This window comes from Taeniopygia guttata, chromosome 1, assembly GCF_048771995.1.
Source record: "Taeniopygia guttata chromosome 1, bTaeGut7.mat, whole genome shotgun sequence".
In the NCBI taxonomy this organism is placed as follows: domain Eukaryota; kingdom Metazoa; phylum Chordata; class Aves; order Passeriformes; family Estrildidae; genus Taeniopygia; species Taeniopygia guttata.
The window spans coordinates 65,531,837-65,559,770 of record NC_133024.1 but is presented as its reverse complement, the minus strand read 5'-3'; the positions used below and the strand labels follow the sequence as shown (position 1 = coordinate 65,559,770).

The 27,934-nt window shown below is 41.4% G+C and overlaps 1 protein-coding gene and 1 long non-coding RNA gene across 6 annotated transcripts in view; one reads left to right on the top strand and one right to left on the bottom strand.

The window, feature by feature from the left end:
• The window catches only part of STARD13 (StAR related lipid transfer domain containing 13), a 286,809-nt gene extending 263,816 nt beyond the window's left edge, over positions 1-22,993 (bottom strand). Inside the window, exons 1-2 of one of the 5 annotated variants that reach the window (XM_072930042.1) lie at positions 22,808-22,971; positions 19,831-20,019 (exon numbers count right to left, since the gene is read on the bottom strand). The gene's annotated coding sequence lies outside the window, so the exon portion shown is untranslated. Of the gene's footprint in view, positions 1-18,630; positions 19,809-19,830; positions 20,020-22,807 lie in introns of those variants that run through there. The other 4 variants (XM_072930050.1, XM_030274251.4, XM_030274261.4 and 1 more) reach the window with 4 other exon arrangements.
• On the top strand, positions 1,278-6,517 carry LOC140684286 (uncharacterized). Its single transcript, XR_012056340.1, has 3 exons — positions 1,278-3,311; positions 3,802-3,958; positions 6,335-6,517. It is a non-coding gene; the product is annotated as an uncharacterized lncRNA (long non-coding RNA).
• Positions 22,994-27,934: the final 4,941 nt, after the last annotated feature.

The window sequence follows — 27,934 nt, the reverse complement described above, 5'->3', positions numbered from 1 at the left end:
GTGGAATGAAAAAATACAGTCTAATTCAATATCAGAAGAGTATTTCTAGAATCCCTGCTGAAATGCTGTTCATTTACTTGTGGTCTCTCATACTTGGTGACCAGCCAACAACACTTTTTGATTTTTAAAATGTTAAGGGAAAAAGTTCAGATAATGAAACAAAGTCCAGTTAGAGGAACTAATGTCACAGGGTTGATGTCTTTGCAAAGGATTAAAATGTGCACAACACCAGAAGTGGCCTTATTTCAATGTTTCAGAACAAGGTGGAATAGAACTGCTGAAATCTCCCACGAGTGGCAGGCTTTGCCTTTGCAGCCTTCATGGTTGTTTTTCTTGCAGCACAACCACAGATGACAGAATCTATAAATCTGTGGTGAGAAATGGACTTTGTCTGAAGGAGCTTGAAATTTAAACATGCAAAACAAGAGGCTGGAAAAAAATCAGGGTCAGAAAAGCCAGGCAGCAGGTATGTGATAAAGGCAGCAGCTGCACAGGTCCAGGTCCTGTTCCTGTTTGGTTTCAATCAAGTATTCCAAATCTTAGGTTTTTCTCACAACAGTACAAACAGAGAGTTGGCAAACTAAGGCAACCAAAGTGATCATCACTATATCTAAAAGGTGCTAATACCCAACTGAAGATTTTTTTTCATTATTTAAATTAAACAGGGCAGGAACAGCACTGCAAGGTTCCTACCTTTGGCAAACCTCGTTTAGGAAGACCAGACTTGGTTACAGCCCAAGCTGCTGCTGAATCCGCCTCACTGCACCTTCTTAGTCCGTTGCTGCTCTCTCCAGCTTAAATGAAGGATTAAAAAGGACAGCACAATTGTATGCTGCATTGATGTAAATCTTTCTCCTCTGATTTTCTAAAACTACATTTTCATCTTTGTTTGTCAAAAGATTTAATGTTTAATTAATCTGTTTTAACAGACAAGAAAATGTGTTCTAGCAAAAGGTTTCTCCCGTGTATGTATGGTCTGTTCAAATAACCTTTTTCCCAACTTCTCTGCAATCAAAAGATTTGAATTTTAATGCAAAATGTTCATGCTAGAACCTGATCATATCCCAGAGCTACAATTCTGAGTGGCATCAGTCCATGGTATCTGACAGTATTTGCCAAAAACATGTCAGGACTCCCCTATAGTTCAAATCACCCCATAAATTCTATACTTACACAACATCAGTGACCTCATACCCAAGGCATGCCTTAATGATCAAGCAAGTGGAAACGTTCAGTAAATACATTGAATGTTTGACATTGTTATCAGTGGGTGTTCCCTGGGTCTCTTGTGAAACAATCCCAAGATTAATGCAAGGCCAAGAAGTGTCAGCCAAGTGAAAACCTTAAATGTTAGTTAAGAAATTTAAATGGACAACAGCAGTTTTCCTGCATTAAAATTCAGCAAAATAGTTCTTAGAGAAATATTGGGGAAAAAAAACCCTGATTTTTTTAACAGTGAGTTATTTGTGTTGCTTTGACTGACTTTCTTTTTAATTGTTGCTTCTGACATTGTGAAGCTGGAGGAAGTATGCCAGCCTCATGAGGAATTCTGAGAAATAAAACACAAAAATATCTCAACAAAAGTTTTGATAAAGTCCATGATAAAAATTAGGCTTGATACAGACAATTATTTCAGCCTTTCATCCTCTCTAGATATAGGTCTTAGAAATACTCAGGTGTTAGAAATACTCCCAATGAAAAGAAGATTGATTCCCTAAACCAGAGCACAGTGCCCCCTCCACAGTGCACAAAATCTTGGCTACTTCTACTGATTCCCATGTCAGCAGAAGGCATTGACATGCTGTAGTAAAACAGCAGAGAGGGAAAGGAATAAAATCAGAAATAAAAGCATATTTTTCTTATTACTTTTTCTTAGTACTTCACTTTACAGGCTAAGTTGAATTTAAATACACGTGGTTGGTTTTGCACACTGGGCATCCAGTGCCATCTAACCTCAGACCTGTGGGGCAGCCTCTGTGGGATATGTGGGGTGTGGCAGGGGGTCCATCCACAGGGCTTTGGTGCCCTGAGCAGCACATAACAGAAACATTTAGCAGCTTTGTGTTGCAACCACCATGCTCATCATTGCCTTTCTTTGGCAGTCTTGCAAGGAATGAAAGCCTTACCCTGTAAATATTACATGCTTCTGAGATTATGAGCCTGATTAGACTGCTGAAAAGAATGGGAAAAATCAAATGCTTTAAGTACGCGTAGGAAGGATATACAGGGCAGGGGTTAACAGAAATTAACATTTCTGTTAATGTATCTTATATCCATACAGAGAAGTAAAAGAGTCATTAAAAAAGAGTCACATTGCTAAATTTATCAACAGAAAAAAATGCAAAACCGATTTCCTAACCTGCTGTCTGACACTCTGTCACAAGCATCACCCGATTGCCTTTGCACTGAAATTATTTTCATCAAATAATTCACATTCATATACTAAAGAACTTAAATGGAACACTGCAAATGCTGGATTTGCAATGGCCTGAGCTGAAAATAACTTACTGCCTAGGTCATAGAGATACTTGGATGACCCTACAAGTTGTCTATAACAATTTCAAGGTGGTGGTAAAAATGATGGATTACCATCACATTTGTGTGCTACATTACTAAGTAATGAACTGCACTGTACTACATGTTTTGCCTCCAGGAACATCTACTTATGTCATTCTTTTTAGTCATCTTTGTGCAGCAGAACATCATAGTTTGATAACCAACATCTTCAGTTTCAGGAGTTCACAATTGTGCCAAATCTGTAGTGTCAATTACTGTGTGTAAAATGAAATATTTACCAATTCTATGGACAAAAAATTTTAAAATTCAGCATTGTCCTAGGGTGACTGTTATGGTGTTTGTATCTCCAATCGTGTGTTCTGTTTACGTTTGATATTATGTTCTGTGCTTTCAGAACTGACTCTAAAAGTGAAGGTTTGTTTTGCCTTGTTATCATCTGGTTCACCTCCCCCCATGGTCTGCTGTCTAGAAAAGGCTAGGGCTGGCTGGCTGGCTTTGCTTTGCTTGCTTGCTTGCTTGGCTTGCTTGCTTTGCCTGCTTTCTTGCTTTGCTTCCTAGTTAGGTTAGCTGAGCAGTCCAATTCTTTCCCTGGACTGTTGCTTTTTCCTTTCCTCTTTCTGAATATCATCCAACCTGCTCTGGACTGGGATCTGGGAAACACCAAGGAACACCAGGAGCCTGCATTTGGAGATCTGCAGCAGCCATCCCCAGGGCTGGAGAGCAATCCCCAGCGTCCAGACCCGGGTGACCACTCCCAGGAAAGACCTTCTGGATTTGTTCATCTCTTCAGAGGGGTGAAAGAGTTTTGTTGTCATCTGGTGTTGTTAATTGTTTTGGTGCTGGGGAGTGCTTTGTTTGTTGAATAAACAGGTTCTTTTCCACTTCTCTCTCAGAGGAAATTTTTCCCTGAACCAGGTGGGTGGGGAGGGGCCGTGGGGGTTTATTTCCTGGGGGCTCCTTTCAGAGGGTTTTCCCCAAATTTGCCCTAAACTAGGACAAGCATGAACATCAATTAGCAGAAGTTTTTCACTTTTGCTCCCTACCTCTGAATTCAAACCCTTGACATGTCAATGAGCATATTCACAAGTAAGTAGGGGTGAGAGGAAAAGCAGGGCAGTGTCCTCCCAACAGCATCCCAGATGTTCTCAGCTCTATAATGCCTTTTGTATGGTCTTGATAGCCTGACTTCCAGCAGTGTCCAAATGCTTAAAGAGGTAGAAAATTATTTTAAGGGATACACCAAGCACCTGAATTAAGAGTGTCCCTCATGGTTATCTGCTTCAGGAATGAGCTTGCAAACTTTGGTGTGAGGAAAAGCTTTTCCTTAGGAAAAGAGCTGAGCCTGCATGAAGAAATGAGTAGGCTGACATTTGCTCCTGCCCTGGATCCCAGAGTACTGAAAAGACTTGAGAAGCAGCCTGATGCAGTTCTCTGGCCTAAGGTAAAGTCTTTATTCCTCATCAAAGATAAATTTTTGTTTTTATCATAGTTTTTTCAACTTAGGGACTTCACGTGGATAACACCTTATTGGAGTAAGTGATATGAGCTGCTATGTGATAGAGAATGCCTCAGTAATGATTTTTAATGTAGATAAAAGACTGTATTACAATAAACAGAAAATATGTTTATCCTATTATAGCTAATGCCAAGGATAAAATCCTCTGTGATTCCTCTGTGTGCACACAAACCAGGTGCTGACAGGCCCAGCTGCAGACCCCATTTTACCAGTTTATCCAAGTAATCCTCAGTGAATCATTGCATCTTGTCTTGTTTCTAATCTAATTCGATCCATTATCCAAGATGGGTAATTTCCAGGGATACATTATAGCAGCAGAAATGTCTGCAAAGAATAAAAATTGTGCAAATCTACTTTTGTAGTGCAGAAGTCTTCTGCCAGCCCTTCTTCCATTTGAGCAGGTCTGCACATGAAGGAAGAGAAGAATGAGAGGCATGAGCCATAGCCTGAATATCCAGTGTTTATGCATCCCACATAGCAAAAATGAGTGTATGGCAAAAATCACTGATGCTGGTGATAGCATGCTAACATCACTGCCTATAGCATGAACTTATATATTTACCCACACTCTCTGCCTGTTCATACCTCTGTCTATTGCCTTGTGTTAAATGGGAAGCTTATTCACCCAGCTGCCACTTTTTTGTTGTATGCCTGTATGGCAGCCAGAACAGGGAAGTCGGGGCTCAGAAAGGATGGCCTGTGTCAAAGGGTAGCCCAAATTAAAATGCCTCAATGTGAAAAAGACATGCCTCAGGTCATTGTCTATATGAGGTAAAGCAGCCCAGCAGGGTAACACTGTCCAGTTCTTGTGGGGCAGAGGTCACATGTCTCCAGCACTCTATTTTTCTCCATTTTTATCCATACAAAGCCATCTGGGCACTTAAGAATGTCCTAGCACCTTCTCAATAAATGCCCCTAATCACAGTGCCTCAAAATTCAACCCAGTGTTTTAAATGGGAAGTGCCTTCAATTGGAAGAGAACCTGAAGGAGCAAAAGGTAAGATAACTCCTTGTCTCCATGAAAAGAAGAGCAAAGCAAAAAAGCAAGGAGTCCTCTTTTCCAGAGGTGTAAATGAGCCTTTTAAGCTTACAGCCCCAAGGGAAATGCATGTCCTATCCACAAAACCAGATTGTTTATGAAATTGGATGTTTGTTTAATTCAACAGCATTCATGTGCCTGTCTCATCATTAACCTCATTATGTAAATCATCCAACTACATGGATTTCAGCAGGAGCAGATTTCCATGAAGAAGACATTAGAGAATTCCTTTTAGTCATCAGGACTGTTTTAAGGGGTATTTATAGGGGCAAAAAAGTGTCTCCTGTTCTCAGTCATCCACTCAGTGGGCATAAATCCTATAAGCTGAGGGTGGTGTTAGAGACCACTTCAGGTGCAAGCCTGGGTGCCAGTGCAGACCTCACTGTCCAATCCCTACCAGGGGCAGACATAGCTCTAAACCATGTCCATATAGTGCTGGGGCCTTAAGCCCACTTTGTGGTTTGGATACCTTGGGAGTCTCATTTGGGCATTAGGAATCTCTGTTCCAATTTCTGAATCAGAGAAGGGCTCCAGGAGCCAGTGGCATTTAGGTCATTGAGCAGATGCACGTCTCTGTGCTGCAAGGAGGATCACATGGACAGAGGGAAATGGAAGACATCACAAACTCTGCTAATAGGTGGTCTGAGCTGCATTTTTAACACAGAGTTTATCATGACAGCTGATGTATTTTAAGGTTGGATGCTGCTGGGCACATTCATCTCACAGAAGGCAGCAACATGATGAAGCATAGAAACACATCACTGATACAAAAGCAGACTGAAGTTAATTTAAAAACAAAGCTTAAACATCTGCTCCAAGGACCAGCTTTCTAGTGCATAGATGGGAACACTAAAGTTTGAAACATTACAGAGTGTTTAACCAGTACCACACCAGATGTTAGACATTTTTGGCAACAGTGTAGATATTATCTGGCAAGTTCTCATAAGCAGCTGACAAGAATGAAGAGTGACATATAAGAAACAGAAAATGCCAGCCATATGGCATGAATATTATGCTAATGTTTCAGGTGTCAAGAAGTAGTCACTTGTGTTTAATTTGAGTGAGCAAAATTTATATGGATTTTAATGATTACACGATGTTACACACAATTTCATTTACATCCCCATATTGTTACAACTGTAATTTTGCCATTTAACAGTAATATACACTGAACTAAATTTCTCCACTTAGGAGCAATGTTGTTATCTTTATGGCTTTAATAACACATCTCCACCTCACAGGTGTAATGTTTATTCCTACAGTGCTGCTGCAGTAGGTGAACGAGCTGTGATGCAGCCTGCAAGGCACCACTGGCTGACGCTGTAGCCTGAGGTTGTCTGGTAAATAACAACTGCCTAAGAGAAGTGCAGCACCCAGGAAGACATCACAACAGATGGTCTGAGCTGCATTTTGCAGAAATAAATTGCCATGATTTGACTCCCAAATCTCTTTGTGCTGGTATTTCCCTCCTGTTTTCAGGAGGGAGTTCCCATGGCAGACTGGGTGTCTGAGCCTCAGACACTGAAGGGGAGACCCGCTGGCAGCTCAGCTCTACCACATTTCCTGAAGGAGCATGATGACAAGTTGCTTTGCAGACCACATGCCACATCAGAACTAGATTTTTTTTCACTGAGAAGTGGAAGTAGCAAAGGCTGGTGCCATAAAATTGTGTCTCCTACTCGCTCTGCATCTCACCCTTAAAGAAGCTCAGATCAACCTCATATCTCTGACAACAAAGGGAAAAGAAAACTAGCCTGAATTGCTGGATTGTCAATAGCTGTTTCACACAGACAGAGCATAAAATGGCTGAAAAGTGCATTTGTTTGATGATTCATTTTGGGCTGAGGCTGCTTCTTGGTCAATGTATAAAGTAGCACATGACATGTGTGACATCTGTGCCAAGGCATGAGAGTGATAGTTGGACTGACTGTGAGGAAGGCCAGCACCACTTCTGTATCTATTTTATAGAAGGAATAAAAATTATAAAAATTAAATTAAAAAGAAAAAGGAAAATAAAAATTAAAAAAAAAAAAAAGGATGGAGATGAATTAAACAGCAGCAAAGGTCTACTAGGGATGAGATCACAGATTTCTTATTGTGATGTTATTTGCATCCATGCAAAAGGTTTAAGTGGTAAAAAGATTTCTTTATAAACATATTTGTGGGGGAAGTTTCCACTCCTTGTGGCATTATATGGTGGCTATATAATGAAGGTATAATCAACATAGGCTGAAGTGTGTTATGAAGAAAGGAATTAGACAGATACACAGAGCAAATTGTGGAGGACACCTGGGACAGACGCAGGTGGGCTAGGAAGGCTGGACCCTCTCTAGTTCTGAGAGGAAAACAGGAGTTCTTATGTCTTGAAAACACTCTTTGATGTATTTGTGATGCAGGTCTTTGCTGTGCACTTGAGCTATGCTGAAGATTAATTGGGTAGGTAGAAAATGTCTGCCTGGTGCCACCTGCCACAGTCACAGGCTTATTATTAAGTGGATGGAGGATATATTGGCTGGAGTGAGCACTTTCTGTCATGAAAGCTCCAAAAGTTGGCTCAGATGTTGCAAGACAGACTATCTGCCTGGAGCTACAAGTTGTGCCATTCTCTGTCAAGGTCCTCATTACAAAAGCTTGATGAAGGATAGGTTGCCCTCCACGTAACTGGTGTTGCCAGTGTGATAATGTTTCCATTGCCCTTAGATGCAAGACACAATTTCCAGGTTCTTTGGGAGCAGCATCTTCTGCGGTTTCTAGCAGGCTTTGGAGCCTAGCCAGCATCAGAGTCTCCTGTAAGCCTTCACTGTAAGCCCACTAGAGCCCCTCAATTTACTACCTACTAGTCACCCTAATGCCATCTCAGTGTGCCTACTCTTGACTACTGCACTGGTGCTCCTATGAACAGTGTGAGACAGAGCACCTCTCAGTGGTTTTACTTCCTTGTTTTCCTAAAGGGCATAACCAAGTTTTTTTGTAAGCACAGTCTGGCTTCCTCCTCTTTGAAAATCTTCAGGCTAAGCCTGCATCCCGTTTTTCTTCTCTATATAGTTTTGCACTTACAGGAGTGTTAGGCCTACAACATTTTCAAAGCATTGTTCAATATATTATTCATATAAGCCCAGGGCTGATGTTCATCCACACACCCATCTTTGAGGTTAAGCTCTGTGAACTGCATTTTTATATGCAGAGAACAGCTCTGGTCATAATGCCAAGTGCAAAAACAATTACAAAAGGAGGAAAAATGTTACTCTCCAATTATCCCCTAAGTACTGCAGAGGCAAAGCAGGGGCAGTGTTTGGATAGAGCCAAAAGTGAGATCTAAACCTCAGAAGTGGGGATAGGATGCAGCTGTCAGTCTTGCACCAAAGATATCTTAGATTTGTATACATAAGAATGCAATAATTTTAAGTTACCTGTTTTATTTTGCTCTGAAGAGAGATGAAGCCATCTGGTCTCACTTTGGAGGTGACAACCAAAAACTGCTGGCAGCGACAGCTATCAGCTCAGTGGTGAAAACACTCTTTTCTCCCGGGATAACAAGTGACAGGATGTGAGGAAACGGCCTCAAATTACACCAGGGGAGATTTAGATTGGATATGAGGGAAGAAATCGTCACTGAAAGGGTGGTCAAGCGCTGGAACAGGCTGCCTAGGGAAGTGGTGGAATCACCATCCCTGTAAGGCTCAAAAAAAAAAGTAAATGTGGCACTTGGGGATGTGATTAAGTGGCAAACACAGGCATGCTGGCTTAATAAGGGAGATGGATTAACATGAGAGCAATGCAACTGCAGCACCCAGTGTGGGAGGCAGTGCTGTGTGTCCTGGGCAGAGTTGTGGTGAGGCAGGAAGGTGCCAGCCCCTTCACAGCCCCTGGAGAGGAGGACATGGGGTGGAGTAGCTGATGGCAGTGTATGGACATGGGCAGGCAGGAGCCAAGGGACAGGAACGCTGCTGCTCCCTGCCCTAGTGCTTTTCCACAGGTTGCACTGGGTATTGCATTCCACATCTCCATGTTTCAGTTCATCACAAACCTTTTGTTTGTGATCTTTTCAGAGCAGGACTGTCTTCTAATACATGTTTTTTCAGTGACTTGCACTGTGAAGCCCTGATCTTGCTTGAGGCCTCTAGTCATGACTTTAATACAAATGATAAATCATCATCATAAAACAGGACTGCACAAATCCATAACTCCTGTCATAACTCAGGGAAGAAGTGTCAGCAGCTCACAGACGTGTGACAAGGGTCAGGGAGACCATGAAGGGCCAGAAGAAGTAAATGCTCACAGAAAAGAGGAGGTGCTGAATGGCTTTGAAATATTTCTAGTATGTGTCAGTGTTATATCTGTGTCAGTTCAGAGCTGATTTCCTTCATCCACATCACCTCCTTACAGTGACATGGCCAGGAAAAGGACTGAGCCACACATCACAGGCACTCAGCGAGGTACAGCTGCATGCAAATGTGCACACACAGTCGATGGGTGCTTCCCATCCTCAGGCTGCTCTGAGAGCACCAAGCTGGCAACCAGGCTTCAGCAAAACCATTTCTTTGTCCCTTTAGTGATACCTAGAGACACTTACTCATGTCTCCTCTCTTTTTTTCCATCTGTCCTATAAAGGAAAGCTATGTGGGTACGTCATACAGGGGATTTTGATAGTTCTGGAGACCCTCCCTTTCACCTGTGTGTCAGCTCAGACTTACACATGGATCATTGGCCAGGGAACTGCTTTCCCAGGCAAACTCTGGGCGCATGGCTAAATTCCCTGACAGATCCCATCCCATGCTTGAATCTGTACAAGTCAACAACACGCTTTGCAAAAGCTGTCATCACTCTCTAGGGTTACACATTTTTTCAGTGTCCCCTAAGCTGTAGAGGCAAGGAATTTGGGAGACCCAGAGCATAACAGGAAAGATTTGCTGCAGGAATGTGAGGAGATGATGGTGAAAAACCCAGCAGTTCTGTCCATTCATAGCAAATCAAATAAGCATAGAAATATCTTTTTACCATTTTATCTGGCAAGAAGCCATGCTGTATTTTCAGCCAAAGTGTGATGCTTGGAGAAAATGTAGCTTCAATGAGCTGAATAACAGGTGAAAAAGAAGCATGAGGGGAGAATCAAGTTGTATGTATGGAAAAATATTTTGTCCTTGATGAACTGAAGGACTTATGCTATTCCTTCCTGTAGCTTCACTACTTCCAGGCCACAATTCCTAGTCTTCCTCCTTATTCCTGAGATTAGAACTTTCAAAATATTTTTAAGCGTTTCAAAATAAATGTAGTCTTTAGAGCCTTCCCTGCTGTAGGCTGCTGAAGGCTATGCTGTCTGTCACATTGGTTTAATGACTTACACAATCAGGAAAAATCCATCTTGTTCCCAGTTATGACTGCATTGTAAGGAACTTCTCTAATGACTCCTGTTTGCCAGATGACATTGTTTGTAGACAGACAATTACAATACAAAGAGGTTTGTTTTTTTTTCCAGAATTTATCGTTGCTAAATTTTACATTTGGTATTGAGTACTCTAAATGAAAGCAGGTTCATTATTCAATATTGCGAAAATCACGCATGCTATTGCAAGAAAGAAATCAATCCCAGATTCAGGTCCTGGTGTATTGGCAACACTAGAACAACTGCTCTCACTCCATCTTTGTGGAGTAAATTTCCATAATTAGGATGAGAATTGGGCCAAATAGCTTTGGCACAGATGACACAGTAAATCGGATGAACACAGAGAATTAAAACAATGAAGCAGGAAGGAGAAAAGCAGGAAGGGCTGAGAAGTGACATCAAATAAAGAGATGTGAAACAGATGTACTTGAACCTGAGCAAGGATATGGTTTGGGATAAATGAAACAGACAACAGCACATGAGACAATTTTCCCTGGAGAGCTACCCAGAAGTAAAGTGCTTTAAAGAACTTGAAATCAGAGAATATGCCATAGTGAGTATGATAACACATGAATTAGGCACTGAGAGAGTGCAGCACAGAAAGTGATCCAGAGCAAAAAAAGGAGAAAAAGTTTTCAAGAAATTGTAAGTCCAGACAGAAAGTAGAAGCTTTGAGAATGTACAGGAACCAGACTTGGGAAAGCTGGACACTACCTGAAGGAAAAAAAGCACATTAGTCTTCATAGAAAAAAGTAATTACAGTAATTCGGACTGCACCTCAGGATGATGTAAATGGGCTACTGACTTGCTCAGCATTTGAGGCACTGCCATTAAAACATTTTTGGACATTCTTGTCCTTCATTTTACTGCTGTGACAATGCAACAGCGCATGAAGCACCACCACAAAGATGCTCTCTCTGGATTCCAAAGCTCTTATCTTGCTCTTTGAAAATCAGATCCTGGCAATGTTAGGCCAGCACTCCATCCTCATTGGAAAATTCAGGCATCTTCTGAACTACCTTGTTTAAATCCATACAAGACGCAGCTCTTTGCATCCTGGTTTTAGGAGATCAAAGTGCCATCCTCTTATCCTCCTCATGGACACAAACTTGCGGTCTTCCTGCACTGAGCTTATCTTTTCTATCAAAACTTACAGTTATGAGACTGACTATTCTTTGCTTTTCCCAGTTAACAACAGCAGATTCAACTTCCAAACTAACACCTGCCTCTCTGGATTCCTTTTCCTTATATTTAAAGTTAACATAGTAAATTTTAAACAAACCTGTTATATATTTATATTATTTATATAATTAAAATCTTTAAATACTGTTAAATTTTAACTTTTAACTTAGCTAACATAGTAACAATCTTCAAAATAACATCTTCAAAACCTACTTCTTTAGTACCCTGCAACTCATGCTCATCTGAGCATGGTTAAGTGAATATGCACTTTCATTCTTCTTTCTACTTTTCATTTCTACTTCTACCTGTTGATTTTGTTTGTTTGGTTGGTTTTTTTTTGTTGTCATCTTATTTCCCCAACCCTTAAGTGAGTTTTGAGCGAAGCAGGGCTGTGAAGCCATCTGTCTGTCCAGTCACTGTGCTGCAAAGTCCTCCTGCCATAGAAAGCCTTCAATATGGGCTAGGCTAGGAACAATTTGCTCTCATTACCATCATCTCCAGGAAGGCTAGAAGACATCTGTTGAGTGTGTGTAATAGGCCTGACTTCCATTTACCCTTTGTCTTTCCAGCTGTAGAGACCCACCCTGATGTCTCATTAACAAAGTAAAAATAATGACACTGTTTTGTTTTCCCACCTCCAGGCAGCTGCAGAACCTTCCCTAACCAACTGTAAGCCAAATCTCTTGTCCCTGGAGTCCTAACGCTTGAGAAACCCACTAAACAGTCTTAGTTTGCAGTTTGTCTCACTTGTGCCCCGTGCCTTTCATCTGGCTTCATCTGGGACCAGCGATGGAGGGTGATGATATGTTGTGGAGGAGATGATGCAGACTGAACTCACAGCAAAGGAATGCAAAGGAGAGAATGTCAATGTCAGAGGAACAAACTAGATACTAGGTCATTTAATTCCTCAGTGCTATAAACTGATATTTTAAATGACAACTACCATGACTTGCCCTCCCTTTTGTGGATCCCAGTATTTCTCTTTCTTTACTGCAATGGCCTACAAGACTTGAGCTCCTTGAAGCCTCCAAGAAAAGAAGTCTTTTCTTGTCTATCTTGACCTTACAAGTTGTAGACAGTGACAGCCCTGGAGTTGTTGGATGAATAACTTAGCTGGCCTCCTTAACTAACTCAGCCACAGACACCTCATGTGCAGAAAAGATGTGGGATTTACAAATGGGTGCTGCTCTACCAGGAGAACAAGGTACATGGTCCCTAGCATTTTTACATGCTTTCTAAGCCCTGACAAATTTACAGAGACTTTCCCATAGTTGTTTTGCCCCCATAGTGTCTCTTGGAGAAAAGGCATGGAGATGGCCAGAGCACAGAGAATAATACTCCCTAGGTCACAGAAAGATTTCTTGAGGCTGCCTCCAGCAGACAACCTTGTGGAAAAAGAAGGAGAGGGACAGGGAGTTAATCACTCCCACTTACACCAGGGCTGCATCCTCACTAGCAGGTGTGGCCTTATTTCCATCATTTTCTTGGCAGTTTGGAGATTTATCATCAGATAGGATTGCTGGCCAGATCAAGGGTGGGTGTCACAGCTCAGGAAGCACAGCATGAGGAGTTCCTCATCCCTGCTCCTGCTGAGATTGGGGTAGAGACTCCCTAAACCGTCATACACACAAGGACATGACCTTAAAATAACAAATTTTCAAACATTTTTGGGGAACAGAGATTGCTGACAGAGAATTTGAGGCAATCTAAATCTTAGGGGAGGACAAAAATTCTGTGAAGCTAGCTTCAATAAGGATTTAGTTTGACCATATCTTTAACCTGGGGGTTGATTAAAAGAAGAGAAGTTTCAGGGACTAATTTCTATGGGGTTTGAAATATAACAGGTTATTAAACACACAACCCAACAGCTGCAGAATCTGGCAGAGACATTGTTCTCCCTAAGCATTTTGTAATAAGAGTATTTCAGATGATTGAATAGCTAATAAAGTCAGAGTCTTTGCTAAGTAGATGGATACCAGCAGTATTGCAAAAGTAATTATAGATTTCTATCAAAAAATTATTGACTCAAAATATTTATTCTCAGACTGAAGCTAATACGCAGATCTCAGTAACAGAAGAAATATTTTAGCTGCTATTTAAAAGGTTTCCAATTTGCTCTACTGTAGTGGCTTCCAATTACAACCAATTTCGAGGTGTAAGTTTTCAGATTGAGTATTCCTTTTTTCAAGGTAAATCCTCACCAGTTGTCGCATAAAACTAGTTTTCCCATTACTCATGTTCTTATGCTTTTTGGCAACACGGGAAGTCTTATTTCCTTTGCTCCTTCTCAGGGATTAGGCAGTTGCGTATCTGTACCTCTAAAGATACAGAGTGGTAAGAAAGGGTCAGAGGAGCAAAAAACAGTGTTAGGGATGCTTGTAAAAAAACCACAGAAGAATCCCTCATACACAAAATTATTCACGAGCTTCTTTGTTGCTATTTCAGCTTTTTTTTTTTTTTTTTTTAATTGATCTTTCAGATCTCTTACTCATTCTCTGAGAGGGCCACTAGAAAACCAGGGTATGTTTTAAAATCTTGCATATTCAGCTATGCCAGATAATTCACATGCTGCAGAAAAAATGTTCTTTACATCTGTAACTTATCCCATTATCACAGGGGAGCATGCAGCAGAGCTTGTACTCACATTTGAGCTAGTTTATCTCTAACTCTGATTATTTTTGCCTGGTTTATAAAAATGTAATGGATACTAATTTCCATTTAGTTGAGCCAACCCACATCATACAGCACTGCCCATGTTTGCTTTGCTTTGCATTTCTTAGTGTCACCTCCTCTGCAGGCTTTATTAACCCCATGCCCTGCCTCAACACACTCAATTTTCCTCTTTGCAACCCCATATTGGAGACTCATTGCTGTTGTAAAAAATGTGAGAAATGAGATGGCAATGGCTCAAGTGTAGAACAATCAAAAATATTTTAAATATATACAAAGAAAAGATTTAAATATATGCAAAAGAAAATATATATAGAAAGAAAAGATTTCTCAGAGAAAGCATTTCCAAGAAGCAGAGTTTCTGGGCACATGTGTGTGGCACTTGGGCTGGAGGAAGAGCACTGGAGACCAGGCAGCACCCACTGTGAATGTGGCTGCCTCTCCCACCTGTGGCTCCAGCATCACCATCCCTGGGGAAAAGGACAGCCCCTGCTCATCTATAAAATGCAGCAAGGACATGACAGTGACTACAGCAGCGTGAGCAGCTTAACCTGCTCAGATGTTGCTGAGCAATGCCCACAGAGATCTCATATCCACACATAGTAAAACACACATCAAGATGCTGAATTTGAGCTCTAACCTCTAGGAAGACCTGCTAGGATCAAAGAGAACTGCTGGTGGGTTCTGACATGCTGATGAGATGCAAAAATATCAAAACCATAAGCAGGACAGTCTTTACCTTCCCTTATGCACAGGAAGATCAGTCTCACACGCTAACTGTAGATAAATGATGCCAGCAGCATGCATGGTCATAGGGGGTTGTTGCACCAAGGATGCAGGCACAGGGTGCGTTACAAATCACTGAAAGATGTACAGTTTGCTGCAGATTGGTGCAAGTACTTGTGTGTGCAGTATCCAACAGGTTTTGAGGGCTACTACAGTGTATTATTAAAAAGCATATTCATATCTAAATATGGTTTCCAGATAAATTGAGAATTAGGTCCAAGCCAAAAATTTGTATCAAAATCCCAATTTATATGACAAAGTTCAATAAGACATGTTTGTTTTGGTGGCTTTGTTTTTGGTTTTTTTTTTTTAATTACTAGCTATAGAAAGAGATGATGACTGCTAAATGTTTGCTTAAATTTTCAAGGCACTTTCCCTTAATGCTGTGCTTGTATCGAGGGTTTTGTATCCATTTCTAGCAAAATTTGAGCCTAATAAGAAGTATTCTAACCCCCATTTATTGCAGTGGCCATCAGATAGCTAGATTTTTTATTTCTATTGTCAGTGGCAATAAGAAATTTGCGACAAAAATTACTATTGTGGCTGTAACTGCAGTGTTATTTATAAACAGCTAGATGCCAAAGAAATGCAATTTAAATTTCATTGTGAGCAATATTCAGTTCTAGAGCTCTTTAATGTACAAATCATAGCTGCTTAAATTGTAGTCATTACTCTCATACTACAATACTCTTTGTCATAACAAAGGGAAATCACTTTTCTGTCAATTACTTCTGCAAGATTAGTTAATTTGCACTTGCAAAGGGTTTGGAGCAGCATCTCAGTTCCACTGAGATGTTTCTCAAAAGCATTTGGCAATTAAAGTTTGGGGAAATAGAAGTCACCTTCAAATGTAAAGAAAAGGACACTGCATGCATCCCAAGGTGTCATATGCCAATGAAGAGCAGCAATGAAGAGCAGATCTATCACAAAAAAACTGCCAACCTCAGTGCTGCAGAAACCTGTACTGAGGACCTACAAGAGGAATGCTCCTCTGTTTCAGTACTGAGCAGCCACTGAAATGACTGGCAGCACCCGAAATCACTGCCCTGACTACACGTGAGCTGTGCAATTATCTCTATAAAACATCCTTCTCTTTGGCATCCCCTTCTGCTGCTATCTGTATGTTTGCTTAATCCATGTCAGATTGGAGAGAGCAAGAGCCAAAACCATGAAGAGGAATGTTATTTTTACTTACTTGCTTGGAAATTCTGTGTGAGCTTTAGCATGTCTGGCTTGGATACCCACCTAAAGCATCACAGCTCCTGACCCTAGCAGCATAATTTAAGGTGTTGAAGTTTTAATGCCTGAATTCCTTGGAGGGGCGACGGAGGAACTGTGTGCAACATTGCCTGTGACACAACATAATGCTCTTCCACCAGTCTTGAAAAACTGCTTCAGGAAGGTTCCACCTTCTTTTTCCTTCATATGTCTCCACACATAGGTGTGGCACTTAGGGACATGGTTTCGTGGTGGATGTGACATTGCTAGTTTAAGGCTGGACTCAGTGACCTTAGAGACCTTTTCCATACTTTTCCATTAATTCTATAATTCTGTTAATGAGTTCTGGGGCATCACCTGAGATCCTTCTTGCTAAGATCAAGGGTATTGTGGGCAGGAGGTGTGGCTGTGCCTTCTGCAGGCTGTGAGATGCTCTGAGGGGTGAGGTTGATGGCTGTAGGCCTGGCATGACCACTCCCTAGCCTGCAGGGATTAACACTCACATAGAGAGGGCAAACAGGATCCAACAGAGACAGCAAATCTTCTCTTCCCTCCATGAAAATAGTGGAAAGTCCTTTGGAAAATGGTGCATTTAGGAGAGGCCTCAGATTTAGCATGAAGAGTGGGTGGGGTTTTATACTTTACCTCTCCCCTGCAGCCAGGCAGAGCCACTTAAATCACCTCAAAACTGAGGTCACAGGTATTTTTTTTGTAAGTGGAGCAGAATAAGTGGAGTGCAGACACACCATGTAGCTGTACTGTCATGCACTGCGTGCAGCTGGCACAGCACAGCTTCACCTCTAGGTATTATTGCAATTAAAATGATGAAATAGCAACAGCACAGGCATCCCCGACAACGATGTCTGTGTTTAGGCAAGTTAGACTATGCTGATACTGATATCCCAATGCTATATTGGCACCACAGCTCTCATGGAGTTTTGCAATGTTTTAAATCCTAACCCCTACCAAATTCCAACAAATACAGTCACAATCCTCCTTCCTGATACTTCTCTCTTGATACAACAAGGGGCAGAGCATCCTTATCTTTCCTCCCTAGCCTGAGCTGCCTGCAGGTGCTGTTGCCGTGCTTCGGTGCAGAGAATTTCAAAGGCAGAAATTACACAGGAGGGAGTTCTCAGCAGAGTTTACAGAATGTTTCAGGGCACCTTAATCATATGTCATTTCTGTTCCTATTAGGTTAATGAATTTGCAGCACTGCTTAGCCCAAAAATAGACTCTGCTCCAGTCATCCATAAAAACTTTAGAAAGTGTTTAAAAATCATGAGTGTTTATGTTGCCTTTAATTATTTTCCATTTCAGTTGTCTGGATTTTCTTTTGAGACATATGTTTTTGGTTTACATCAAGGCTATGATCCTATCTTGCACAAAAGATAAATCCACATTTGTTTCCAAGAATTAGAATTAGGTGGTGCTAAATTCTGCAGGATAATAAAAATATGAAGACATGATCACAAGTGTAAGTATGTAAGAGTGTAAAGATATATACCAGGGTATAAAGAATACAGACTGCAATTTTCAAGGTTTCAGCTTGAGACAATGACAGACAATATCCAAAATTACTTTCCTTTTTTTTTTTCCCTTTGGCTAAATTCCAAAATAATAGAGTCAGTCTCTCTTGTTTTTTCACAACCAGTCTTTAAATGTCCCCTCTTTAAAATATAATTAGCTTACCTATTTGTGTCACTACAACAACATGCCAGGGAAAGAGGTCTTAGCTCATTTTTCACAGAGGAACAGAGAGAAAGCACATCAATTTCTGGTTCTATATGATAAGAAAACTATTGAAAAAGGTGGGGTTTTTTTTTATGATGTCTAGATATGCCACTCAGACTCCTGTAATTTCAGGACATAATGCAGTGGCACTAAAGCATCTGGGGTTTGAAAGTTGAAAAAGCCAGTTGTGGCTGCAAAGGTTTTGGGAACAACAGTGTTTGGGATCCTTCTAATTTTTTTTTGGTAGACCAAGAGAGCGTGTGGTCTAGGTTGCTCAGTGGTGCACCTCCCTCCAGCCCTGCACATTCCTTTTAAATGTGTGATCCCCAAAGCTGCCCCTACCTTTGACACATGAATACAGTTGGGGGTTTTTGGTGTTTTTTTTTTTTTTGTTTTTTTTTCCTGAGAACATAAAACCAGCAATTTAATTAAGGTAATTTAATTTGTCTTCAAAACAATGCATAATGCATTAATTAAAGTAACTTAATTTGTCTTCAAAACAGAGTATTATTCATTTACCCTAAGGCATAAAACACATAGCACAAAGGGCAAAAAACATCAGAGGTACATGATTCTTACTCATACCTTCATCTTTCCACTTGACAGCTTTTGTGCTTTCTCATTTTCAGCTTCAAGGAGCATTTGTGTTGTATTAGCACCAGTCTGTTTTTACAGTGCTTTCCTTTGCCCTTAACTCCCTTCCTTTCACACATTGCTTCTGGACAGCTTCTCTCAGGTGACTCAAAGGCCCCAGTTTTGCAAAGCTTTGTGAGAGTATAGTGTGAGAGTATAGTGTGATACTTCTCTGTCCTGAAAAAACAGAGATATTATCAGTGTTATGACCAAGGTGTTATCTTTTAGGTCCACAGTCCTCCTTGACTTTGTAGACTCTTTGCCTTATGCTCAGCTTCTCTTCACCTGCTTGATCATTTTCATTACCCCTGTTGACTAACTGCACAACAAATATCCTCATCTCACAAATGCACATGTGGAAGCAGAATATTAATTGAAAGAAAAAAATCAGGCACATTCTTCTAGTTTCCTAGTGGAACTACTTGCTCCAAAATAACAGCCTGTGATACATACCTATTATCAGCAAAAAAATGCTACATAATACTAAATAGTTATAAAAGGTAAGGTTTTATAAAACTTCAAAGTTTTGATAATTAAAAAAAATTATAAAAATTTTGTAATTAGGCTGCATAGCTCATATGAGTATACATCATATAAGTTATTCAAGGTAAACCTTGTGCCCATACAGATAGAATTTGTTACGTTTCTTTTATTGATAGAGTTCTGTTGTTGAGAATGTGCCCACATAGCAGAAAAATATCTGATATGTAATTATAAAAAGTACTTCAAAAGAAACTATTTTAGCTACAGTTCAGCTGAGTCTTAGCTTCATCTAATGCCCACTTCAGTGGTAGATACGAACACACTTCACTCTAGGAACATGGGAAACTCCAGAGAAGAGCAGGCCTGTTGGCTTCACTGGTGTGTTTATTTATTTGGTGATACTGAATGTTTAGAGACTTGTGTGTTCCTGGAAGTTCTCACAGCAGGTAGCATTTGTAATGAACTCCTTAAAATATGAACATACCGTGTTCTTCTTTGCCCTTCAGAGTAACTAGGAAACCAGCCTCACCCCAGAGGCCTCTCTCCCCTTCAGGCCTTTTCATAGCTTTGGCGTTTCTAACTAGCTGAGATGAATAGCTATTGGTAAAGATATCACAGAATTCAGTTCTTTAGCTGCAGCAAGAGCGGTATAAACTGAATGTTTCTCACCAGCAATATCAGTCAGAGCTGGCTCTCCCATTTGAAACAAGGCCAGCTAATGCCTCTGGAATGGATCTCAGGAGATAGGACAGAGCCTGCAGAGAGTCACACAAAACCTCTCCTCTCTGTAGCGCAGGAGCTCTGGACTGTCCTAGCGTGCAGAACAGGGAAATCAAAACGGTTGCAAGGAAGCCCCACCTATAATACAAAATAGCCCCATTAGTCTCTCAACGACAAAGACCTGGGAGTTATTTTGCTGGGTAGGTGGCCATGGGAACAGTGTGGTTATCATCACACAACAGAGACGGAAACCAGAACTTTCTCCAGGAATGGGGAAGCAGCCTCCAGGAATATCACAGGGAGCAGCAATTTCACAGCGAGAAGCAAGCTTCCTAAGATAGCATCACCAGTACAGAACACCACAAACATAAAAATTATCTAGGGAAACCTAAAATCATTCTGAGCAGGAGGAAAGAAAATAAAAACTAACACATACATTTGCTTTCTTGAGATAGTTGTCAAAGGTTAGGCAGGGTGTGAAGGCATGTAGCTGGATTTAGCTTCAACCTTGCACAGACTGGAGACACAAAGCTGAAGTTTGTGGAATAAAAGTGAGATTACTTTGTTTAATCTTTGCTTTTGGAAGAAGCTGGACGTGAGAGCACAACTGAAAGCTGGCAGGACCATCCTTCTGCTAGAACCATGCACAACTGCAGTAACTCTTCGTTCATCTCCTCATCCATCCTGGCAGGGATGGCAGCTGCCCATATTGAACCACATTTCAACTCTGGTCACACTGCAATGAATCCAGGGTCATGTAATTGACTTCAGTGAAGTTATTCTCTATTCATGCTTGCTAGCTGAGAATCTGGCCCATTATATCTAGGCAGCAATATCTAATAGAGAAAATACTGCCAAATTACGGGAACAAGAAGAACAAAACTATGTGACATGAAGAAGAAACATTTTACATTACAAGGATTATAGAGGCCCTTTAGTTTAAGGACTTTATCACCATTGAAAGGACAGTTGGCTGAAATGCATTTCTATATATGCCTAGATTTTCTTTAAAAGCTCATTTGCTGTTTAGAAAGTGAAAAGAAAATGTATTGATTTTAACATTATTGAAATAAAAACGCTGCAGTTTGTTCAACACAGAACACTAATTCATTATACATCTATGAGCAGGACTCTTCCATTTAGGATTTCCTCTACATTAATTAAGAAGGCCTCTCTGCCCAAAATATATTGAGTTTCATGATTTTCTCTGTGGGACCACTTTTCTGTTGGTGCCAAATTCAATTTTGGGAAAAACACCATGTTTTGCTCTGCTGGATAAACCCAGGTTGTCCCTGCTGTAGTGACCAACAAAAGATAGAGAAAAGGAATCAAGGTAAGGGAAATTTATCATCACTGATAAATCACTTATTTCCAATAAGTTCAGATTAATTCTCGGCAGGGCTTGATGATACAGTATATCTGACTTTAGAGAAGCCAGTGGTGTAACAGAAACTCTGCAACCAATGATATAAGAGTAGCAAAAAGTTACAGGTTTACTCCAGCAGTTCATTTGTTTAAGAAATACTGACATTTACTTTTTAGCAGGCAATGGACTGAATTGCCTCACCGCCTGTTGTATTAAGCTGGTATCATCCCATGCCATGTGCTCTGACTAATGCAGCAGAAATCCACTTGTATGCCCACACCTCATCTGGATGCTGTTTGTGTTGCTGCATGATCTGGAGGCAGCCAGAAGGAAAATGAGTGGTGATAGATCCACCAGGGATGGGGTTTCTGCTATACCCACTTAGCAGCAGCATGCCACTTACCCACAATTTTTACTTAACCTTTGGATTTCACCTGGACTCAACAGAATATAGATTTATAAACTGGTACAACACCAAGAACAAGAAATGTGAAGAAGAGAAGAGAAAGATGCCTGCTTACTAAGGAAAATGTATGCTAAATTGAGAAATGTGTTGGTTTGTTTTGGGTAGATAGAAAGAGCTGTGGAACAATCCAGATAGGATTTAAGACAATTTAAAAAAAAAAAATTAGAGCATACCTCTCAGCTTGCACTAACATGAAAGTGATGTTTTCTTGATTAAGAAAAGTTGTAGCATGTAGCTCTTTTCACACAAGATTGTATATAAAATAACACCCTAGGATGACAGGGGTCCTGTTAGACCATCATGGACAATTCCCATATGGAAGTGAAAATATCACAAGCCTGGAATGGCAAACTGCCTGCACAGGTTTGGACTTCTGATCTGGGTATCAACCCCTAGAGCTCTCCCACAGAAATTAATTTCATTATTCCTATGCAAGAGGGAGCAGATTATTAATGTTTCAGCTACAGAAATTATCCTCCTGTGCTAGTGCAATGTATCTGTTAGAATTAGTTCTGTAAATCTGCATAATAATGGACAATATTCTCTTAAACTAATTTCCTGCAATCATCATTAATTGGCCAGCTTTCTAACACCTGGTACCAACATATTTTTCATCCAGCAAGTGCAGTGCCACACAATGGTAACAGCAGGTTTTTCCCTAATCCCTCTCCATACACAAGCAAACATCAAATGTGCCTGTAACAAAGACACACAGACCAGCCTGACAATTGCTGATAACTCCCAGGAGATTCCCCCTCAGTTCAACTAGTCCTGCTCAAACAGATTTGCCAGTGGAAAAGATGATTTGAAATAATTTCAAACTAGATTAATTGCACTCACTTGAAAAGAATATCCTTCTCTTCCTCAGTGTGCACATATATTAGTCCAGCTGTAAGTGCAGCTAACACTTTGCAAAGTTTTCCAAAGCAATAATTATTTTATCTTAGGACAATTCACAATAGCTTGCTTAATAATGAAGTTATGCAGATATATATACTTCATGTAAAGTTGTACACACACATACATGCACACACAAAATAAAATCTAAAAAAATTAAAAGTAGGCATTTAAAACTGCTTTTAAATTCCACTCACAGTTTCAAAGTTCAAGCATAAAACTTCTTGCCTTGCATCTGTAGCTCCAAGCTGTCTGTAAAGATAACACAGTCCATCAGATATCCTGGTTTTGTTTCCTTGCATAAAAATATCATCTGTGACAGGCACAGGAGCTGACTTCAAGGACCAGCCCCTTCGGCGGAGCACACCAATCGGGAGACCCGGGAGCACATGTGGAATGCTGCTTGCCTGCACGCCGGTCACGGCCACGGGCAGCATCTGCTCTGCGGGCCACGGCGGCTGCCAGATGAGCTCGGGTGTCACCGAAACACCGCGCTGGAGGTGCCACGGCCCCGGCGGTGCCCGGGTGTCCCCAGCCCAGCCCAGCCTAGCCCAGCCAAGCCACGGGAGGCTCTCACACTGGGCACCTCAGTGCTGCTGCTCCTGCTGCGCCAGCCGTAGGGACACCAGAGCCTGAGGCCAGGCGTTATGCCTACTCCTTCCGGCATTATTCTTTAATGTTTTAGTAAAAATAATCTCAGTTACCATTATATTTAATGCCTCTTCACTTTTTCTTAGTTGCTATTCTAACCCCATTTAGAGTTTTATATTCCAAACCTTATCCCTGGAAAACCATGCCTGTGGAAAAGTCCTTGGCATTGAAAGCCCCTCATAGCAAGGGGGCTGGCAGTGCTCCTGACCCTGTGGGTCAGCCTCACCTGGGACTTCCTCCCTTTCCGCAGGGCTGTCTGCCCACAGGCTCCCCGCTCCTCCTGCCTCTGCCACGGCCGCCCGGTTGTTCCGTGCAAGCTCCCCACACAGCGCTGCTCTGTGCCTGTCAGCCAGAGAGGTCATTTTCTCCTTGCATCTGTTTAACTTGGTGACACTTAAATGCACAGCGCTTCGGAATGGTATTTGGGGGCGCAGACGCCCTGCCACCCGGCTCCCTGGGTGCCCAGCACCGGGCTGAGGGCAGTGCGTGCCTGGCCTCTGCTAGCGCGGGCTGGGAGCGCGGCCGCAACGCAGCGCTCGAAGCCAAAACTCAGACCATACAAAGGTGAGCAGGATGCACTAACATCTGTAGGTCTGCTTTCACTCCTGGAAGGGCAAGTCACAACACAACACTAGGGAAACCAGTAAACACACAGTGCAAAAGCCGTGCCTTTTCCAGCTGAAGTGAGAGACCTAAAGGCCTTCCCCTCCTCGCACCTCTCATAATGTCAGTGCTGGCTTTAATTCAGAGTAGCAGCTTTACTTGATCAGATAACCTGACTATTGCATCCAGGGTGCATGTTAGAGACGAATGGCTGTAATAAATACTGCTGTCTCTAGTCTGAATAACTTGTTGCTTTAATTAATTTTGCTTCTAATTTCTAGTTTAGTAGATTAGTAATTCACTAAAGGCACATTTTACAATGTTTTCCAATGGTGGATTAACCAGGCTTGTTAAAAACCTAGACAAAGCTCCATTTTCCACCCTCAGAAGCCGCTGGTTTCTCAGAGGAAAAATTCCCACAGAATGTCACTGAGACAGGACGGACTTTGGTCAGTGAAATAAGTTCCCTCCGGATCCAGGGTGGAATTTCCCCTTTTCCAGAGGCTAAGGCCAGCACACCCCAAGCAGGAAATAACTCTCCGTTAGCAAGAGCCAAGAGCCTTGGTGGAAGTGCTTTCTTTCATCGGCCGCCGGTGGGGCGGGGAGGGGCCAGGAGGGACCGTCTTTGGCGTGCGAAGGTCTTTTGCAAATCTGCAACAAGGAGCAAACTCATTACCAGTTTCCAGCCGGGAACATTTTGTTCAGAGGTTTCCGAGCTGGGAGCAGCTGGGGCAAGGCAGGCCGGAGGTTTTCCTGCCTGATCCTGGTTCCGCACCCAGGGGTGGTTCCGCAGAGGGGTAGAGTTAGGTCAGCCTGCCTGGCTCTACCTAGGGCTGGGACAAACCTTCAGCCTCTTTTGCTGCTGAAGATGCAGGGAGGGAGACGCAGAGAAAAAAATGTTGAGCCTTGTAAAACGGGTATTTCCACTGTGTCTGAGACCTTGCTGGGGTGATGCAAGGGAACCTGACCAGAAACCTTCCTGTACAGCCCGGGCAGAGGTTGTTCAGAGGCTCACTGGCTTCCCGCAAGCTTTCAAAGGGTTTTGCTCCATTTCTCATTTTTTGGTCCTACCTGAGGTCAAACCTCCTAAGGAGACAGTTTTGCCACACCCAGACCCATGCCCACATGGCAGTGACAAATGGCACTGTGAATCTGCACTGGCACGTGGGAGCGCTGCACACAGTGGCACTGCCTGAGCCCTCTGCCTGTGGGTACCTGCTGTGGCTGCAGAGGGGGTGGCACAGGAGGCCCAAATTTGCATTGAGCCTGGCAAACTCAGCCTGATAGATGGTGCTTAACTTGCAGCCAAGCCAGGTTTTGAAAGCTAAGCATGTACACACATAAATGGCTGAGATTTAACAAGTCACCTTACCACAGCAGTGAGAGGTGGACAGTCCTGACATCTCTCTCAGCCTATTTACTTGTTAGCACTTTCTTCCCTGCAGGACAGGTGTGCCATCTATTAATTCCCAGCTATATTGCATCTCAGTGAATTGTCCTTTTCCTTTTTTCTCAGCATATATTTTTTTCTTCTCCTTTTAGTCCTGATTATGTCTGACTGTGTCCTACCAAATTTCTATCCTTGGTATTCGCAGCTTGCAAATATTTGTTGGATTATTACATTGCCTCTGAGCCACTACTTCACCAAGGTCTGTGTATATTTCTCCTCATGAATCAGTTCCTCTGGACCCCCTATTTTTTGCTGCTCTTTCCTGTAGAGTTTGCAGACTTTGTTTAGTTTTAAAAGACAGCAGAGGTAAGTTTAATTCTCTTTTCTTTAAAGAAGGGCAATAGCTGGATGAGATTAAACGCATACTAAGGAGAGTTTCCGGAAAACTTGCATTTGAGATGGCCAGTTCTAAACTTCATACTTGTTCCCTCTTATTTGCCACATTTGTTTGGATCACTAGCATTTTATGCTGCACCCCCTTTTGTCAAACAAACAAATACATATTTCACTGTCCTGGGTAAATTCATTGACTTCATGAAGCCCCCTGGACAGACGCATCTGTGGGCAAACAGCTGTGTGATTGCAGTCTCAGGATGGGACCTTCAGTGATACCTAGGAATCCAACCTGCACCATTGCCAATAAGGTGGGGTTTTCTGCAGCCAAAATGCAGAACCAGGAGGAGCTTCAGTCCTGCCCGAAATATCAATCACAGGTGGCTGCTGGGTCAGTGGTCACTGAGAAGGTCACACTGGTACCTGTCTCTGTCTCCGTATCTCCCCTCCATTACTCCAAGGCCGAAGTGCAAACAGGCATCTGAGTAAAGAGAAATCTGTTGCAACACGGTGTGAGTACAACAAGTCTCTCCAACCTTTGTCACCAGATGCTTGCTGCCTGGTTGCCTTTGGCACAAATTGTACTTTACTCTGCTAAGGATCTCCTTGGAATCTCACTATCCTTACTAAGACTTAGTGGGAGCTGAAGGAGAAAAAATAATCTCAAGAGATTTTAAGTAAGGTTTGATTATTCATGGGAGCAGTAGGGGAATGGTAAAAATCTCCTGGATTTGTTGTGAGCCTCTGGCATTGCACCAGACTGCTGTTTTCAAACCACTCTCTTTTTCTGGATGCTCTTAAATCCAGACTGCAACTTTAGATAGTGAAATTCTGCATAGATGTTGAAGAATCAGAGAACAATTCAGGGCTGCCCTCCATTTGGTGTATTTTGAGTACTTCAAGGAATTTTGGCTCCTTACAGATCTTGGGAAAAAAGTTAAATCATGCACCTTTTGTATAACCCTCTCCACCAGGGGCTATTCCTTGTGGACTCTGAGAGACAAGGTCTGTAATTTTAGTTCAGGTACATTTGGGCTTATTTTTATTCACACAAGCTACAGCAAGCTGTAGCAGGGCTACAGATGCCATTTCAGCTGCAGTGTTTCCATTAAGGCTGATTGGTATATCAACTCAAAAGCAAACAAAAGCAATGTAAAAATTGATAAGATAAAGGAAAATAAATAAGTGTTTAACAACAATATCTACTTGTCTTTGCAATAGTTTTCATGGTCTTGTGGTTTAGACCTGTTTTATGGTCCTTTTAATTTCATGAAATGTGTGGCATGCTGTCAGTGTTCTTTTAGCTCTCGAAATAACTGATAAGCAATGTTTTATCAAAAATCTCATAGCAAGGATTTTTAAATAATACCTGAATTGAATTAAATCCTATCATGTTGCCCTAGAATGATTTCTTAAGAATGTGAAAATGGGAAAAAACAAATTGCTATCTAAAATTCTTCATAACTTACACCAAGAAAAGGGAAGAACGCCTTCCAGCTGGTCTGATTAACAGCTAATTAACATCCCTAGATGATTTTAGTTAGCAGCTAGAAGTATCACCCAGGTCAGAAATTAATTTTAAAAAATAAATATAATTAACTGCTGAACTGCATTTCCCTCTCAGAAAGTAAGGTCAAAATTGTGGTTTAAAAGACTTTTTTTTTTTTTTTTCCAGTAAAGTTAGCAGTTTTCAGCTTCATAAAATGACCCCTTTGAGGATGAATCCAAATATTCTAGGCTGAACTTCTGAGGGAAAATGTTTCTATGAATTAGCTCAACCAGCTCCCATCAACAATAGACCACTTGTAACTGTGATAGCAGCGTCCACTTTTCATTAATATGCAGCTATCAGTGTGGTGAGTCACACTATAAAGCATTTAACAACTGTTCTCATAAATACCATACACCATCTGGTAACTGAATCAAAAGGCTATATGCCAGTTTTACTTTGGGATAGAAAGGTCTGTTTTAAATTTGCACCCATAGTCTCAAAAAATTAGTATAGAGATAGGTTATCCCACCCAATTCTCCAAAAGTACAGATGAGAATGAAAATACAATTTCAGTGGGATATTTTGACATTATACTGCTTGTTCTCATTGCAAGTCAGAATTACAGGACTTGAAATTTTCATTATTCATGACAAAAGACATCAGTCTTTTTTTTTTTTTTTTTTTTTTTTTATATTCCTAGGGAAGATGTCTACATAAAGTTTCACAAAAAATTACATTGTAATGAAGTGTTCTGACATGCCCAAAATACAAAGAAATTTTCTTCTGAATTTGCTG